Raw genomic sequence first — 17,345 nt, forward strand, 5'->3', positions numbered from 1 at the left:
AACATAAATAGTGTTCTTCTTTGCTTTGTATTGCTAGCTGTCCTATGTTTATTTATGCTGACTTTATCCACTTTGTAACAGCTAGTTTTGCTTTGATGGCATTTCTTATTACTTAATAAAGCTTATTCAACACAAAAATAAGCGAAGCTGAACTTTATCACGAGAAAGTATACAATGATGATGTGCTCTTTAGTAGTGTAAAATGCACATCGCTGTTTGTATTGGGAAAAAGTCCAACTCCTTGAGAAAAGCAAAATTTCTGTTAAAACACCTCAGGAATGTAGGTCTGCATGTCACAAGAAAACCCATTGCTGCATGGTCATTGCTGCTAGGATAATCACGGGTCAGAATGGCTCTTACGATACAACCCAATGTTCTGAGATTTCATATCAATAGAAAGCTCCTGCAAGGGGAATGCTCCTTGCTTGTTTGCCATAATCATAATAATAACTTGTTTTTAGAGAGTGCTGAAGGCTGCAGTGTTTTGCTCTCTCTCAACACTCCAAATGCTGACGAAACCAGGTGTTACAAAAGCACAATGCACTGTGACTGTTGCAGTGTGACAAAACTGTGGCGTTGAAGGTTGCTTTGATAAAAGGCAGAGAGTCTGCCTGCTATGTCCTTTGTATGTTAGTGATTGGCTTGCACTACATAGTTTCTAAAGTAGATAGAACTCTTGAGAAAGGCTGTAAATATTGAAACGCGTTGTTGTCGTCGACATTGCCATAAACACAAAGATTCGCTGTGAGGTGTGCCTGATGATTATTTTTTTAATGTACAAACATATATCTATATAAATATTTAAAAAATTGTTAAAATAACGTTATAGTTAGGTGAAAATTTCAGTGACAATTTAATGTTCCAAACGCACAAAACCACTAGGTAACTATGACTAGCACCCCTGCCATGCACAGTTTTCTTATCAAAAATGTAATTGCAAATGTTGCAGTGATATTATCAATGCTCTCATACAAGATGCAATGAGTGATATAATATGTTGGCTAATTAGCAGTGCATGTCTAGGGCTCAAGTTATAGTTACCATTGGACACAAGTTATGAGATAACTATAACTGGTGAATTTCAGTGATTTTGTACGTTTGAAACGTTATATTGCCATTGACATTTTCACCTAACTATGACATACCTTTAACCTCTGGTTTTTAAAGTGCATTTTTTTTTAATGGAACTTAACATTTTAATACCATAGGTAAAGCCATCCCACTGCCGGTCACGGCCTTTGGCCGTGCATGGCAAAGGATTGGCATCCGGTCCAAGCCTGCAGCCACTCCCCTGCAGGCAGACAACCCCATGCAATGCATAGCTTTGGCCGGCCGAGGTCCTGACCTTTGCGGCGAGGCCCGGCATCCAACTTTGTGGGTAACCAATCCCACACCAGTCATGGCCTTCAGCCATATGCAGATAGATGTTGGTTGCAGGGCCTGGCCACATCCAACCCAGTGACACCTCCCCAAGATGCTTCGTACCCCTGGACCTTTGTTTTTTTTAAGGGGAAGGGACACACGCCCCCCTTCCTGAGCCACTTTGAGCCCAGAAGACACCATCCTCTGAAGATTTTTTTTTTTTTTAATAAGACGAGGTGAGCATAGTCCCCTTCCCCAAGCCACTAAGGGCCCAGGAAACCCATCCCTGGTGTCTTTTTTTTCTTAAGGGATGAGGAGATGTGGACCCCCTACCTGAGCCACTAAGGGCCCTGGGTAACCCATCAGATGGAGCCTATTTTTAAATTACGGAGAGAGGGCACACAACCCCTCTCCAAGCCAAATATGGCCCTGGAGACCCCCTACCCCTTGGCCAAAGGATATTTGTAAAGAGGAGGGAATGTGAGGCCCCCTCCCTGAGCTAGAAGAGGCCTGAGCAACCTAACCCTGGGGCCTTCAAGGGTAGCCAATAGGGGCCCTGGAATCCTATTCCTTGCGCCAAAACATATTTTTTAAGAGGAGGTGGTGCACTCCCCCTCCAATGAAGCCTCGGGGATCAGGTTATCTCTACCCTGTCCCCTTATGTTTTTTAAAACTTTTTTTTAGGAATCAGGGCTCAGTCCCAAGTGCTAAGTGTCAGGCTCAAATTACTTCAGGAACAGAATGATTGTATTTCCCAACACTTACTCCTCAGAATCTCGCTAACCTGTAAATGTAACTAGAGGCACAACAACTTCCGAGGGGGAAAGGAGATGGGGATTAAAAGGAGAGGCTGCCTCATCCAGATCTTCTATGATTCCCTTCCTATGTTTCTGGTTTTGCAGGATATTGCGAGGATGAAGATCTGAAGAAAAAAATAAAAAAATAAAAATATATATATATACATATATATATATGTGTGTGTGTGTTACTTTCAAATTATTAAGTTTTCTTTTACATCTCACTGGAAAATATAATCATACGAATAACTAACATGCCCTTTGAACTGAGGCTTAAGCTTCTATCCTATTTTCTTGTAAAGCAAGAGTCGTTTTAATACTTTTATCCATGAATACCACTTACAGTCTTGTAGAAAATCTACATTTTCCAAATAAACAGGGGTAATAGCTATGGGCCAAAGGTATGAACAAACGTGTTTTGCGATTCTCAAATTGCGATTTTTAGGGAATCGCAATTTGAGAATTGCAAAATGCAATGTATGTGGGATTTTCAAATAATTTTGCGAATCCCACATATTGCTTATTTGCGAATCGCAAATTGAGATTCGCAAATAAGGAATACCGTCCCATTCATCTCTATGGGCTAGGAGGCCCAAAGGAATGAATGGGAAGACATTCTCAATTTGTGATTCTCAATTAGAGAATCGCAAATTGAGAATGTAATTTCAAGGGTGCCAGGGTGTCAAAAGGACACCCTATTGCACCCCTGAAATGTGCATGTGTGCACATGTGGCACACATACATGCCCTAGGGGCATGTATGTGTGCCACATGGCACTTTGAAAAATGCAAAAAAGTAAATTTTTCAAAGATATCGAAAATTACCATCAACTTGAAGTTGGTGGTAATTTGCAATTTCTTAAGGAGAAATCGCACAACTTGGGTGCTTTTTACATCGAATTTAAGGAATCGCAATTTGCAGATCCTTAATGCTTTTGCAAAATAAGGAATCGCAAATTTTGCGATTCCCTTTTTTGCGAGGGCCTTTTCGGATGATACATCCCAAAAGGCTTTTTCCCTGTTCGCAAACAGGCTGATTCTGAGAATCTGCCCATTTGCGAACGGGAAATGGGCTTCGTACATATGCTCCACTGTCTATGTTCTTATTCTCATATAGGGTACTTGTGTGACTGGATGTAGTGCTGTCACTGGAGAGCTTCTGCGCTGCTGATCTCCAAGAGAAAATGCAGTACAAATTGATCTACTGTCACTGGAGAGCTTCCCTACTGCTGTCACTGGAGAGCTTCCCTACTGCTGTCACTGGAATAGAGGGAAAGACTACGCACTAATGTATGCTTCGTGACTCATATTAACATTAAATATATGAGTCATGGAGTTGTTAGACTTCACTCAAGGAGGAATCACTCATAAGCTCCCTCTGAGCCAAATTCCTGAAACACTAATCTCCATACATGGGCAGGAGATGCAGGACACTAGTCGTTTGGATTTCTAATGCTGCTCACTGAGCTGTTGAGCCTGAGCGGCTCACAAAGACTGCAAACTTAATGCCGACTAACAACAAACGCACTAGCTACCGTTGGAAATCAAAGAAATACCTCACTATACCTGAGGTAAACACACCTAGTGTGTATATCTCTAGTCATAAGGTAATTCTAAGAGAAGTGTGCTTTTCGAACTCTGTGCGCCCTCAATATTCTTTTGCCTGAGCCCACAGAGAATTTTGAAGATATTGAGAAGCAACTAGACAGCTCACCTTAGTTTATCAGTAGCTACCATGTTGAAATATTTTCTTGCTTAGCAGAGAGGTCCCATTATAGGTATGGATGCAGGCCAATAAAACCGATTTTTTGCCACCAAACTTTGGGATTCTGACACCAAGATGGCTGCTACCACATCCTTGTTGATGTGGTATCAGCCAATCAGATCTCAGGACGTGATCTTTAGGGTCCACAGAGCCTCCGTGATGTGATTAATGCAAACACCACTAAAACTTAAACATATAAACACTAGCTATTAGAAAATGTTAAAATGTATATCATTACAGAAAAAAACTATTAAAAATTTCAAAAATTAATTACAATTTTTATTTTTTTATAAAAAATATGTTAATACAACTTTAAAAATGAACTAAACTAAATTAAACTTGGAGAGGTACTATATTTATCTCCCAGAGTGCGGTAAACATGTGCTTCTGACCATAAATTCCTTGCCTCAAAACTTCAATCTATTCCATATCCTTATGAGATGGGCCTATCCTCATCTATCAGCAGCACTCCCTTTCAGAGGGTGGAAAGACACTGAGGAGAAAAATGTAGTGGGAACGAAGCTGTACATAAAATGCTTACAGGGGTGCAGAGACAATTGATCCTCGCACTGCGGGACTAGGTGGGACATGCCTCTTTGCTTTGGACCCGTTTTGACTTGCAGAATCAAGAACACCCTCCTGGAATCTCCTTGACTTCACTTTATAGACCAAATTCCCTATCTGAGAATCACAAATCACTTAACCAACACAGTGCCCTCTCTCTAGACATTGCCAGTCCATTTGCCTATTTCCTTGTCACGCTTAATGTCTATGCCTTGTCAAACTCATTACCACAGGCAACATGCCCTTCCTCATTCATCTACTCCTTTCAAGTCTCTTACTTACCAATGCTGTCAGCTACTAGATGCCATATTTGGCACCCTCGCTTGCTTTCCACCTTCTTTGTCATATCTGTGTGAGCAGCTCTTCTGTGCCTAGATGCCCTCACAAGCTCCTTCTTTCTGTGCAACTTTTGTCTCCTTTCAATACCACCACCCATATCGTCTTTTTGCTCCTTTTGTGATGGGTCAATAAAAATGCGTTCCCCATCCTGCAAGTAACCCCCACATAAATTACCCTTCTGCACCTCATTTGCCTTGTTGAAATACCACCCCTCTAATTTATTTTTTCAGGTGGCCATGAGGAGAGTTATGTGGCTGCTTTCATACAATAATCTCACATTTAGAGTGGGTGAGAAATAACATTTTAAAAAGCCCCGCTCCATAGGTGTCCCTCTTCTTGCTCTTAGATTCCCCTTTCAATATCACCATCTCAGTTTCTATTTGTGGTGCACTCCTGTTTCGGACAATAAAAACTGTCAGGAGCCCTGTACCTCAAGCACCCCCTTATGTTTTGTCTTTTGGCCATATGAAATACCACCACTTCAATTGAACATTTGGAATAACCCACCTTTAGGGATGGGGCAATACAAATCTATGGGTAGCACCTTAGGAACAATGACTAACATTCCCTACCTTTCTGTGTCTCATGTCACCCACATATATTTCTCTATAAATGCTGGGCTGAACTAGAAGGATCTGTTTTAGTAGGTGCAATAAGAAGCTAGACATGTTGTATATCTCAAGAAGCTGTCAAGCATCCCAAATCCTGCCCCACACCAATTAGGTTAATGAGAAGTTGGCTTGAGCATTTCTCATCTGTGCTAGGACTACATGGACTCACAACTAATTTCTGAGGCTGTCGCAAGATAAAGGAGCTATGCACTCTCTTCTTCCTAGCCCTGTGGCAGGCTATGTGATGTTACACAGGGTAGGCAAGGCTGGGCTGGTCTTTGCTATGTGTACTCAACATAGCTTCCTATTCCTGTATAGAGTATGGCTGGGGCCATTTAGAAGTCTACTGAATGAGGATCACTTCATTATTTGTAGTCTTTGACTGCCAAAACCTGAGCCTAAGACAAATCCGTTGTCAGATATAAAATCCTGCTGAAGTCCTAAAATTGCAGGCTTTGGCATGGAGGTAGCTAACAAACCTCCCAGGCCGGTTTAAGCTCTGTGGATATAATTTGGACAAGACAGCTCCACAGCACTCAGATATGAGAGGAATCACTGAAGAGTATTTTCCATCAATACCATAAATATTTGTACCATTTCACTATTTACACATCTCATATGATGCTTTCCACATTATATGATTTACCTTGTTTGATGAACAAAAGTGTGCACAGTCAGTGACGTTCACTTCTCTCAAGTTTAGAATGATTACTTAAAACTTCGCCAGCTTTGGGAACATCATGAAGTCCACAGACGTTTATATAAAAAAGTGCATTAAAAAATGTGCACAGCATTAAAAAAGCTGAGAAAATAATCTGTAAAACCTACTTTCTTGCAGTTGAGCTGTGCTTGATTTAAAAATGTGATGCCCTGCCAAAAAAGAGCCCAGCCAACTGACTGAGTCACTTTGTATGCTTACCTACTTCGGGAAGAGGATAGTGGTTATGTGGAAAAGGGGGTGGATGTGCATTAAAGGCTCAAGCCACCTACCTAAAATACAGTAATACAGGAATATATGAAACCTTGAAGAGGCAGTTGCCTGAATAGGGTCACCAACATGGGAAATTACCTTTTGTGGGGAACAACCATTTGTTCATGCTTGCTGTCCTACTGACACATTCTCACATAATGCATGGCACCAAAAGATAACTTGCAGCCTTATCCTCACAATGGAGTCATCTGTGTATTGTCCTGGCTCTCAGCAAGCATAAAACACTTGATCAGAAAGAAGTGAATGACACCATTTATGGGGAACTAAATGCATTTTACAGTATTGTCCAGCAGGCATCCTCACTCCAACTTGAGTAACAGTTAGGAAAATCTTGGTCTCTTGAGTGGTCATAATTCTTATTCCCAATCCAATGAAAGCAAAATTAGGGAAAGTGTTGGACTTTAGAGGTTTTAGGTTTAGTAGTTCCACTCCAATTTAAGCAAAAATAGTGGATATATAGGGATCTATTCCCTATTCCCACCCCAACGCAAGCTACTGCAGGATTATGTTGGGCTTTAGAGAGGTTAGATTTACTATATCCAGTCCTACCTGGGGAAAAATGTAGGACTCTAAAGGTATCATATTATTGTTCCCACTCCAGTGTAAACCACAGTAGGGCATTGATGTACTTTGAAAGGACTAGATTTACTATTCCCACTCCAACCTGAGCTACTTTAGGAAAAGTGTTTGACTTTGGAGGGGTCATTTTTACTATTTCTACTATTTCCCCTTCAGCATAAGCAACAGTAAGGAAAGTGTTGGCCTTCAGGGGTGGTTTCATTTACTATTGCAAGAATAGGTATAATATTCAACTTTAGAAAACTGAGATTACATTTTTTACTATCTAAAACTAATATAAAATAAATTACATATATAAAAAAAAAAGAAAACATAAGATGTATTTTCATAAATAAATCTACAATTATTGTTAATTTTATATAATTATATAAATAATTACTGTTTTAAATCACAAAGTACATATATAAAATTGTACATAAAGATTTTCACATTTAAATAATTTATGACTTTTAAAACATACATTGAAATATTTCCACGCTATTACCTTAAAATTGCAACAAACACAAAAACAATTTCAATTAATAACAGAAAAGTGAAATCATCCATTATTTTAACATTTATTAAAGCTATTTCATTATTTATTAAACCACAACTTACACATAACATAATACATAATATCCTTGTTATTAAAGCAATTAAACAATCAATGCAAGAATCCAATTAACTAATTAACAAGTAAATAGAATGCTTACCACATCGTGAACAACATCAGTTATATTCTAAAAATATTTAGATACTTAATTAAAAAACAAATTATAACATTCAATGTTGTGTAACTTTATAGGCTAAAAAATAAATATATAAAATGTTCCATATATATATATATATATATTCACTGAAAAAACCATAGGTTTCACACATGTTATAGTTAGCTGGACATTTTACTGATAAAAAACCAATGAAATTCCCCCGTTATAGTTACTGTAGGCAACTATAACTCACGCGACCGTAATCCTCTGCTGATGCTAATACTGTATTTAGACACTTATTTGCCCATGTCTTCTTCCATTAAATTTTAGCTATACATATATTACAATTTTTTTTTTTTTCATAAAGACACATATGTCATCAGCAGAGGATTACGGTCGCGTGAGTTATAGTTGCCTACAGTAACTATAACGGGGGAATTTCATTGGTTTTTTATCAGTAAAATGTCCAGCTAACTATAACATGTGTGAAACCTATGGTTTTTTCAGTGAATTTGCAAGGTTTTTTAAATGCTAATTCCTAACTATAACGTGTGTGAAACCTATGGTTTTTTCAGTGAATTTGTACGGTTTTTTAAATGCTAAGTTACTTTACGCCATTTGTGGTGTGCGCGCCCACTTAACGCAGTTCGTTCTGTGCGCGCACGGTGCGCTTCGCGCACCGTGCGCGCACAGAAAGCAGGCGGTGCGCTTCGCGCACCGCGTGCCCACGTTACGCTAGATGGGCCATGAACGCACGATGCGCTTCGCGCACCGTGCGCACATGGAGGACATATGATGAGCATCGTTGTGACAGGTAAAATATATGTTTTGTTCATCTGTAATAAGCCATGCACAAATGGTGGCCTTCGGGCACCATTTGCACACGGGGTGGTGAGAATGTGGATTTTTTTTTTGTTTTTTTTATTATTTATTACCGTACGCGTACGGTAAGCGTAATCGGCGAAATTTTCGAAAAAATTTAAATTCCCTTTTTTCACTTGGGGGATCGTTGGGGACTCCCTCGACATGGCTAGGTGCTTGGGAGCTGTCTAAACAGCCCCTTTACATGGTTTTGCACTTTGTTTTTCAACCCCCTGTCAGAGTGCGAGAGAGAAAATGGCGGCCGCCGCTTCCTGGTTTCGACCGATTCGAATGTTTACTAAGATCTAACGGCCAATCAGAATCGCGCTCGCGCACGTCACCGTACGCGTACGGTAAGCGCACCGTAAGCGCACCGTAAGCTGGCTCAGATATATATATTGATTTAAAGGCTATTTTCTCAGAATCTACTGAACAGATTTACACCAAACCTACAAAAGGCACTTCCTTGACCTGAGGACTACCTCTCTGCCAAATTTCATTAAATTCTGTTCAGCCGTTCGGGCTGTAGCTCTGTCTAAAGGTCCTATGGAAAAATGCATGGGAAAAACGCGTTTTGGGACCCCCCTTTTATCTCAGCCCCCGCTTGACGAATCCCCCCGAGACTTTCAGGGTAGGAGCGGAGCGTAGCGCCCCACCTATTTTGAAAAATTCGCGAGGATTCGTCGACCGGCGCCAAAGTTATTCAAAATAGAATGTTGCGGATTTCCTATGGAAACAGGGTCCTAACTATAACTATCTACTGGCGACCGCCAGTAGATAATATATATATATATATGAGAAGAAAAGGTTGCCCTTGCAGTGAGAACGCTTCAAAAAGGTGAGTAATCCTCTCTTTATTGAGGTCAGAGAAACGGAACAACACTTGACTTTGTTTCAAGAAATCCTCACAGCCTGACCGGTTTCAGACTCCCCGTCCTTGTTCACAGGCAGAATCAAGAAACAGGAACCTTGCAGCACACCTGCTTTAAATCTCCAACAGTCCCGCTCCACGTGGGCTTAGGCAAGTGCATCACGGTATCAGCAGTTTTCTGCAAAGTCCGTCACTTAAAACATCCTTTGAATTATAACATGCCCCAGTGGGTTGATTCAAAGTTCCATGCTGCCCCATTCACCATACTATAACCTCAATCTGGGCTCACCCATTCCGACCGCGCCTTGATTTAGACGCACCAGATCCGCTGTTGATCGCTGCAGAGCGTTCTCGCGTCCAGGGCCGGCCGCTAATATGAGAAGAAAAGGTTGCCCTTGCAGTGAGAACGCTTCAAAAAGGTGAGTAATCCTCTCTTTATTGAGGTCAGAGAAACGGAACAGCACTTGACTTTGTTTCAAGAAATCATCACAGCCTGACCGGTTTCGGACTCCCCGTCCTTGTTCACAGGCAGAATCAAGAAACAGGAACCTTGCAGCACACCTGCTTTAAATCTCCAACGTGGCTCCACGTGGGCTTAGGCAAGTGCATCATGGTATCATGACGGGAGTCCGAAACCGGTCAGGCTGTGATGAGAATGTGAAAAGGGGGCAGGGTAGAGAGTCCCTGACCCCCTAGACCTTCTCAGGGGGTCCCTAAAGGACCACGTAAATAAAAAAAAAACATTTAATGTAATAAAAAAATTGCCGGTGCGCGCACGGTGCGCGCACCATGAAAAACCCTCAAAAAAAAAAAACATTTTAAACTATTTAGTTTATAGAAGATATTAACTATGCTGTTCAACTTTATCCAAATAAAAAAAAAAGATCTGAGCCATTCCATATTACAGGATACAGTCAATCTATAACTATATACATAGGTAGTTTATTGTAAAATAAATATATAAAAAATATAATAATACATACATAAATTAGCATTTAAAAAACCTTGCAAATTCACTTAAAAAACCATAGGTTTCACACACGTTATAGTTAGGAATTAGCATTTAAAAAACCTTGCAAATTCACTGAAAAGACCATAGGTTTCACACATGTTATAGTTAGGAATTAGCATTTAAAAAACCTTGCAAATTCACTGAAAAAACCATAGGTTTCACACACGTTATAGTTAGGAATTAGCATTTAGAAAACCTTGCAAATTCACTGAAAAAAACATAGGTTTCACACATGTTATAGTTAGCTGGACATTTCACTCGTACAAAAACATTGAAATTCCCCCGTTATAGTTAGTTCAGCTTACTATAACTCGCGTGACCGCAATCCACTTCTGATGACGTCACATATTACATCACTCATGACATGGTCAGTGACATCACTCATGACATCACTGATGACATCTCAAATGACATCACTGATGACATCTTTGATGACATCATCCAGTGAATATGTGTCTTTCTAAAAAATAAATATTTTTATATATGTATATCCAAAGGTTAATGGAAGAATAAATGGGTAAATAAGTGTCTAAATGGATGTTTTTTTGTACAATTAATTGTATAACTGACTTATTACCAGTATTTTAGTGAATACAAGTATTAGTGAGTAATGTTTAAATATTTAAATATCTGTATCAGTGTCTCACTTTGTGTATAAGTGGCTGCATGGGTTGGTGAGTAGCTACATGAGTGTATATATGGGTTATTAGTTCGTTTTTAGAGTATCATTATGAGTGTCTGTATGGTTCAGTGGGGGATGTTACTTAGCGTATAGATGCATGAATGAGTGACTCACTGTTTGTATGTGTTTTGAAGACAGTATGAGAGCAGGACAGTATGGGTGGATGAGTGTGTGAATGGGTGAGTAAGAGAGTGAATGACTGTCTCAATAGTGTCTTTATGAGTAAGTCCATATGTTTTAAACTAGTATATGTGAGTATTGATGTATATAAGTGAGGATATATGAGAGTGAGAGATTGGAAGAGTTCCTGTATAAATAAGTATGTGTTTCTATAAGTTATTGTTTAAGAGAGTAAGTATGTGTACGTTTCTGTAGAAGTAAGTGTAGTGGTGTGTGTATAGTTGTATATGCAAGTAAATGGATGTTTATTTGCATGTGTGAGTATGTGTGTGAGTAACTCTATGTATGAGTGTATGTGTGTAACAGGATGTATAGGTGTATGAGTACATATGATGACTGAGTACATGTATGAGTGACTATATAGAAGTGTTAATGAATAAGTGGATGCATATGTAGATTTGGAATTACTGAATAGGATGTTCTAACTGGTATTGGTATCTCTATAGTTTTCAAAACTTTAGTTTGTATTTTTCAATGTGTGTATCAAAGTTTATATTAGGATAAGAGGAGGTCTGCCACTCTTACACAAGGATGATGTCATCAGTGATGTCATCAGTGATGTCATTTGAGATGTCATCAGTGATGTCATGAGTGATGTCACTGACCATGTCATGAGTGATGTAATATGTGACGTCATCAGCAGTGGATTGCGGTCGCGCGAGTTATAGTTAGCTGAACTAACTATAACGGGGGAATTTCAATGGTTTTGTACGAGTGAAATGTCCAGCTAACTATAACATGTGTGAAACCTATGGTTTTTTCAGTGAATTTGCAAGGTTTTTTAAATGCTAATTCCTAACTATAACGTGTGTGAAACCTATGGTTTTTTCAGTGAATATATATATATAGGTCATGTGATCAAGGCTCTACGGAGCTGAAACGCGTAATGGCGACGGTGGAATAAACACTTTCTAGCACCAGTCTGGGTCCGTGTCCGTAACTTTGGCAGAAAGAAGAACCTATAGCGGAATCCACGTTATATATATATATATATATATATATATAGAGCGCTCCGCTGCTGTTTTCTAGCAGAAAGGACCAGCACTCCCGTTGGCATTAAACCCAATTAGGATTTATTTAGTGCAGCAAAATCAACAAACAGACGCGTTTCAGCCGTAGCTTTCATCAGTGTCGGCTAGGGTCTCAGAAGCAAAAGTTGATATTTACAAAGTGCATCAAAACAAAGGAAGGACTGTACATGAAAATTCATCAGCGCCATATTGGAATGTTCAAATTAACTTAAATATAATTAATTCTTATTTTAAATCATTATATACAGTTCATTACTGTCCTATTCCATGATTCAAACGTTTGATATGCTAAATAATAATTTCACTAAATCAAAGGATACCATTATTCTGCTCTACTTCTCTTAGTATTCTGTAAAAATTGCACATTTAATCAATTATTAACACTATGAGTTATAACTCGAAATTATCCAGCCCTGAATGGGCTTGTATTGTATTTAATTGAATTATTTTAGTCCTTCAGTTTGTGCCAAGACATTAAAGAGTGCTGTTCAAATTAATTCTTATCATAAATTATCAGCTCCTCTCCAGCATTTAGCCCATTAGGAAACTTGGTCTGGAGTTCGACAATATATCTCGACTCCAGACGTCGTAGCCTCTTCTCTCTGTCTCCACCCCTGATTTCATTGGGGTCGCAGTCTAAACAAAAAAACTGTAAGAGTGTTCTATTGCTGTTGTGGTGACTGGCAAAGTGGTGGGCTACAGGATAGTTCTCATCCTTATTAGCAATGGCCCTTTGATGTTCCAGCACTCGCATCTTCACTGCATTGACTGTACTGCCCACGTAGCGATAGCCACATGGGCATTCCAAACAGTAAACTACATGTGTCGTGGTGCATGTCATGAATTTAGAAATCATTTTACATGACCGGCACCCAGGGATCTGATACGTAAGGATTCTTTTGCTGGATCTGCATGCTTTGCATTTCCCACAAGGAAATGAACCATGAAGGTTCTGCAAACCTGCACCTGCTATTGGTTTTCGGAGATGACTTTGTACCAAATGATCTTTAATGGATCTTGATTTTCTGAAAGATATTTTCAGGTAATCCAGGAGTTCTCTCCCCACCACACTATCAGATTTTAAAATTTTCCAATTTATGCACAGTATTGTTCTTATTTTACTGGCTGCTGATGAGTAACTGGTGATCAGTCTGAAATTCCCTGTGTCCTCTCCTGATTTACATGTGTGTGTATCTTTCAGTAATGTTTGTCTTTCTTTTCCTTCAACCTTCTCTTTAGCCAACTGGAGGGTTTTCTGTGAATAACCTCTAGATTTAAATCGTTTGATGCTATCACTGGCAGCTTTCTCGTAGTCTACAGTTTGTGAGCTATTCCTTTTAATTCGGAGTAATTCCCCATAGGGGATACTCTTTATGAGGGTCGCTGGATGGCTACTATGGCCATATAAAACAGAGTTTCCAGCAGTGATTTTACGATGAAGGGCTGTTTGGATGACACCAGAGCTGACAAAACCCCTTAAATCTAAAACATTTACTACACTGGTGCTCATCTCACTAGTGAATTTTAAATTCAATTTGTTGTCATTAAGAGCAGAGATATATTGTTCAGCTGATATTGTAGACTCTCTCCAAATAATGAAGAGATCATCAATATATCTCTGCCAGCAGATCACTCTTTCTACCCACTCATTCTTATCATTGGCCCAGGCCACCTGCTTCTCACACCAGCCCACGAACAAGTTCGCATAACTGGGGGCGAAGCAGGTACCCATTGCCGTGCCCTGTATCTGCCGATATCTCTGGCTGTGAAAAATGAAAATGTTACTGTTCAAACAAAATGAGATGAACTCTGACAACATCTCACTATGTTCCAGGTATCTGACTGGCCGAAGTCCCAAAAAGTTCTTAACTGCCGCTAGACTATCCTGGTGCCTGATGCTTGTATACAGATTACAGATATCAAGCGTAATCATAACAAAATCTGTTTCCCACCCAATGTCCTGGATTTGCTTTAAAAAATATTTGGTGTCTTTAGTATAGGAACTCAATTGTTTGACAAAAGGTGCGAGAAAATAGTCTATGAATTTAGAAATGTTCTCAGTCAATCCTCCTATCGATGACACAATTGGTTTTCCTGGTGATCTAGCAGCATCTTTATGGACCTTGGGTAGATGGTAGAAAGTGGGGTTCTTGGGGTGTTCTGTAAAAATAGCAGCTCTTCTCTTGATAGTATTACTCTCTCATACCATTTATTAATGAGTGTATATATATATATATATATATATATATATATATATATATATATATATATATATATATATATATCCACAAACATAGGTTACGGAAGTCCGGTGCTTCAGACGCGGCGGTCCTGGATGGGCTCCGTAAACCAAAAATTTGTTACCAACTTTTGTTGATCCAAAAGAAATCCAGGACACGCAGGAGTGAAATTAGCAAGATTTAATGGGCAAGGTCACGCCACATCAACGCGTTTCGCTTTACAGCTTTATCACGATGTAAAAACAGAGTTTCACTTCCTGTATTTTCATACTAAACAATTCATGGGCATAAAGGAAGGACTTCAATAGTAAACCGTCATTTCCTAGTGCAAACAACAGCGCCATCTTTACATGTTAAATAAGAGTCTAGCGACATTGCCAAATACCAAAGACTGCATGAACAAACATTTCGTGTTAAATTGATTGCAAGCATTAGTTATGACTGTATGTTTGCAAAGTTCCTTTTAGTAATTATTCTTTTGTCTTAAAGAGGAAACTTCAAACTTTCGTTATCAACACTTAATTTTGCGCGCACACAGATAATTCATGAATTGAAAATAACCACGGAACCCTCTCAAATGCTCCGATGACTTGTTAATTCAAATACAAATCATCTAAAAAATACTGAAAAACCATTTCGCCCCAGTGGGCTCAAGTCTTCTTAAACGATGTAATAATATTGTACATGATTGAAATCAGTCAAAAAACCATCACATAAACTATGATTAGTAAAAATTAATATGCCATTAAGTAGAGCTTCTTGCTGTAAGTGCTCAAGAAAATCTTGCCCCAGTGGGCATAAAGTTACAATGAACATCATTGAACTGTCCGTAGAAAAAAAGGGGAAGGAAGAAACTCTTGTTTATAAATAATCTTGACTTGCAATGTTGTATATAACAACCTATTGTAACTTCAATAGAATACTTCTTGATATATTCATGCTAAATAAAACAGATTCATTTTACAGGAAACCTCATAATATTTAAATTTCAAGATGTACAGCCATTTCTTCGCTAGAATTGAGTCCTTCCGGCATATATATATATATATATTCCAAACGAAGGTTGCCACCACAATGGAGAGCCACTCAGGTAAGTTTATTTATCCTTCAATTTACTTGGAGCTACAATCCGTTGGTGCAGTCGCCAAAACACCTTAATTCTTTGCCAGACGCGTTTCGGGTAAGTTCTTCCTTTATCAATGGCACAATTGTTTCTGCGAGACTCAGTTCGTTATTTCAACTCCTTTACAGTAGGCGTGGCCAGCACGGCCAGCTGGTATGTGTAGTACGTTACATTACCAACTCATAGTTGGCATTATGGGATTTGTAGTATTTTCAAGCAATTGTTATATACATTTGAAAAAAGAGAGAAAATTTAGGCAACATGTTATAGCATTTCATAACTGTTTTATGCATTATAGTTAATGTTCCTGGCGCTTTTAGTTTTATTGCTATTGTTATTTGATTAACTTGGTAGTTGCTAAAAATTAATCATATAGTACCTTTTCTATATTCATGAAATCATTGTTTTCTTTGAATCGCACTTCTTAAAGCTACGTTAGATGTCGTTATCTACGTATCAGGGTATAGTACCCTGGTTCTACAAGCTAGGTGGTTCTCACAAGTGATCAGTTTATTACTTCCTTAATTCCTGATTGTCTTAAACATTTTAAACTCAGTCCAAATGAACATACAGTTCTTCATCATTGTTCATCCCTTTCGGTGTCTTGGTCCTCAGTCAAATGATGCACTTGGATTCCATTTGACGAAGCTTTTTCATACGATTCCCTCCGCGCTCACTTGGTTGTACCATGTGTATTCCAAAGAAACTCATTGCTCTCCAGTCGCTCTTTTGACACAATGCCATATGTTTTGCTGTTGCATTTGTCATGTCTTTGATCTTCACCGCTCTTATATGCTCCAGAATCCGCTTTTTTAACATGCAAATGGTACTACCAATGTATTGCATCCCGCACTTACATTCCACTATGTAGACAACATAAGTTGATGTACAAGAGATTTTTTGGTCTATGTTGAATATTTTACCATCGGGTTCCTTAAATGAACTTACATTTTTCCCAATTTTGCAAGCCTTGCATGTATTGCATTTTCTGAAACCTTTCTGTTGTTTGTCCAGCCAGTTTTTTGGTTCCATTTCTCTAAAATGACTGGGTACCAAGGCGTCTCTCAGAGATCTGGTTTTCCTATATGATATCATTGGTCTGTCTCCCAATAATTTTCCTATGTCTGAATCCCCAGAAATAAGGTGCCAATATTTATTGATTTTTCGCATAATTTGGCTGCTTTCCTTGCTGTAAGTTGTGACGAATCGTGGTGCTTGATCAGACAAAAATGGTGTAAATCCGTTCAGTATTTCCTGAGAAAATCAAAAGTAAAATCACATATATATCTGGGCGAAGCCTAACCACACATCTCATCGTGAGATCTGATTGGCTGTCAGCACTTCACCCAAGAAGTGTTGGTAGCCATCTTGGGACCAATATACATGATAGCATCTCATTAAAAAGCATTGCAGTTAATAGAAGGTTTTAAGACTTTAGTTACATTAAAAATCATTTGTTGATGGTACCATACTCATTTTAGGAATTGTGGTGTGTTCTAAGGTGATTTTACCATGTGAAAAAGCCTTCTGCTGGGATATCATGAATCATGTTTGAGAGAAAACTATTTTCTCATGCTTTTCCCACAGAGGTTTGGAAGGTGATCTATAAGCTAAACTGAGAGCATATTTTCTGTAAATTCACATTATCT

This window comes from Triturus cristatus, chromosome 5_2 (assembly GCF_964204655.1).
Source record: "Triturus cristatus chromosome 5_2, aTriCri1.1, whole genome shotgun sequence".
NCBI lineage: Eukaryota > Metazoa > Chordata > Amphibia > Caudata > Salamandridae > Triturus > Triturus cristatus.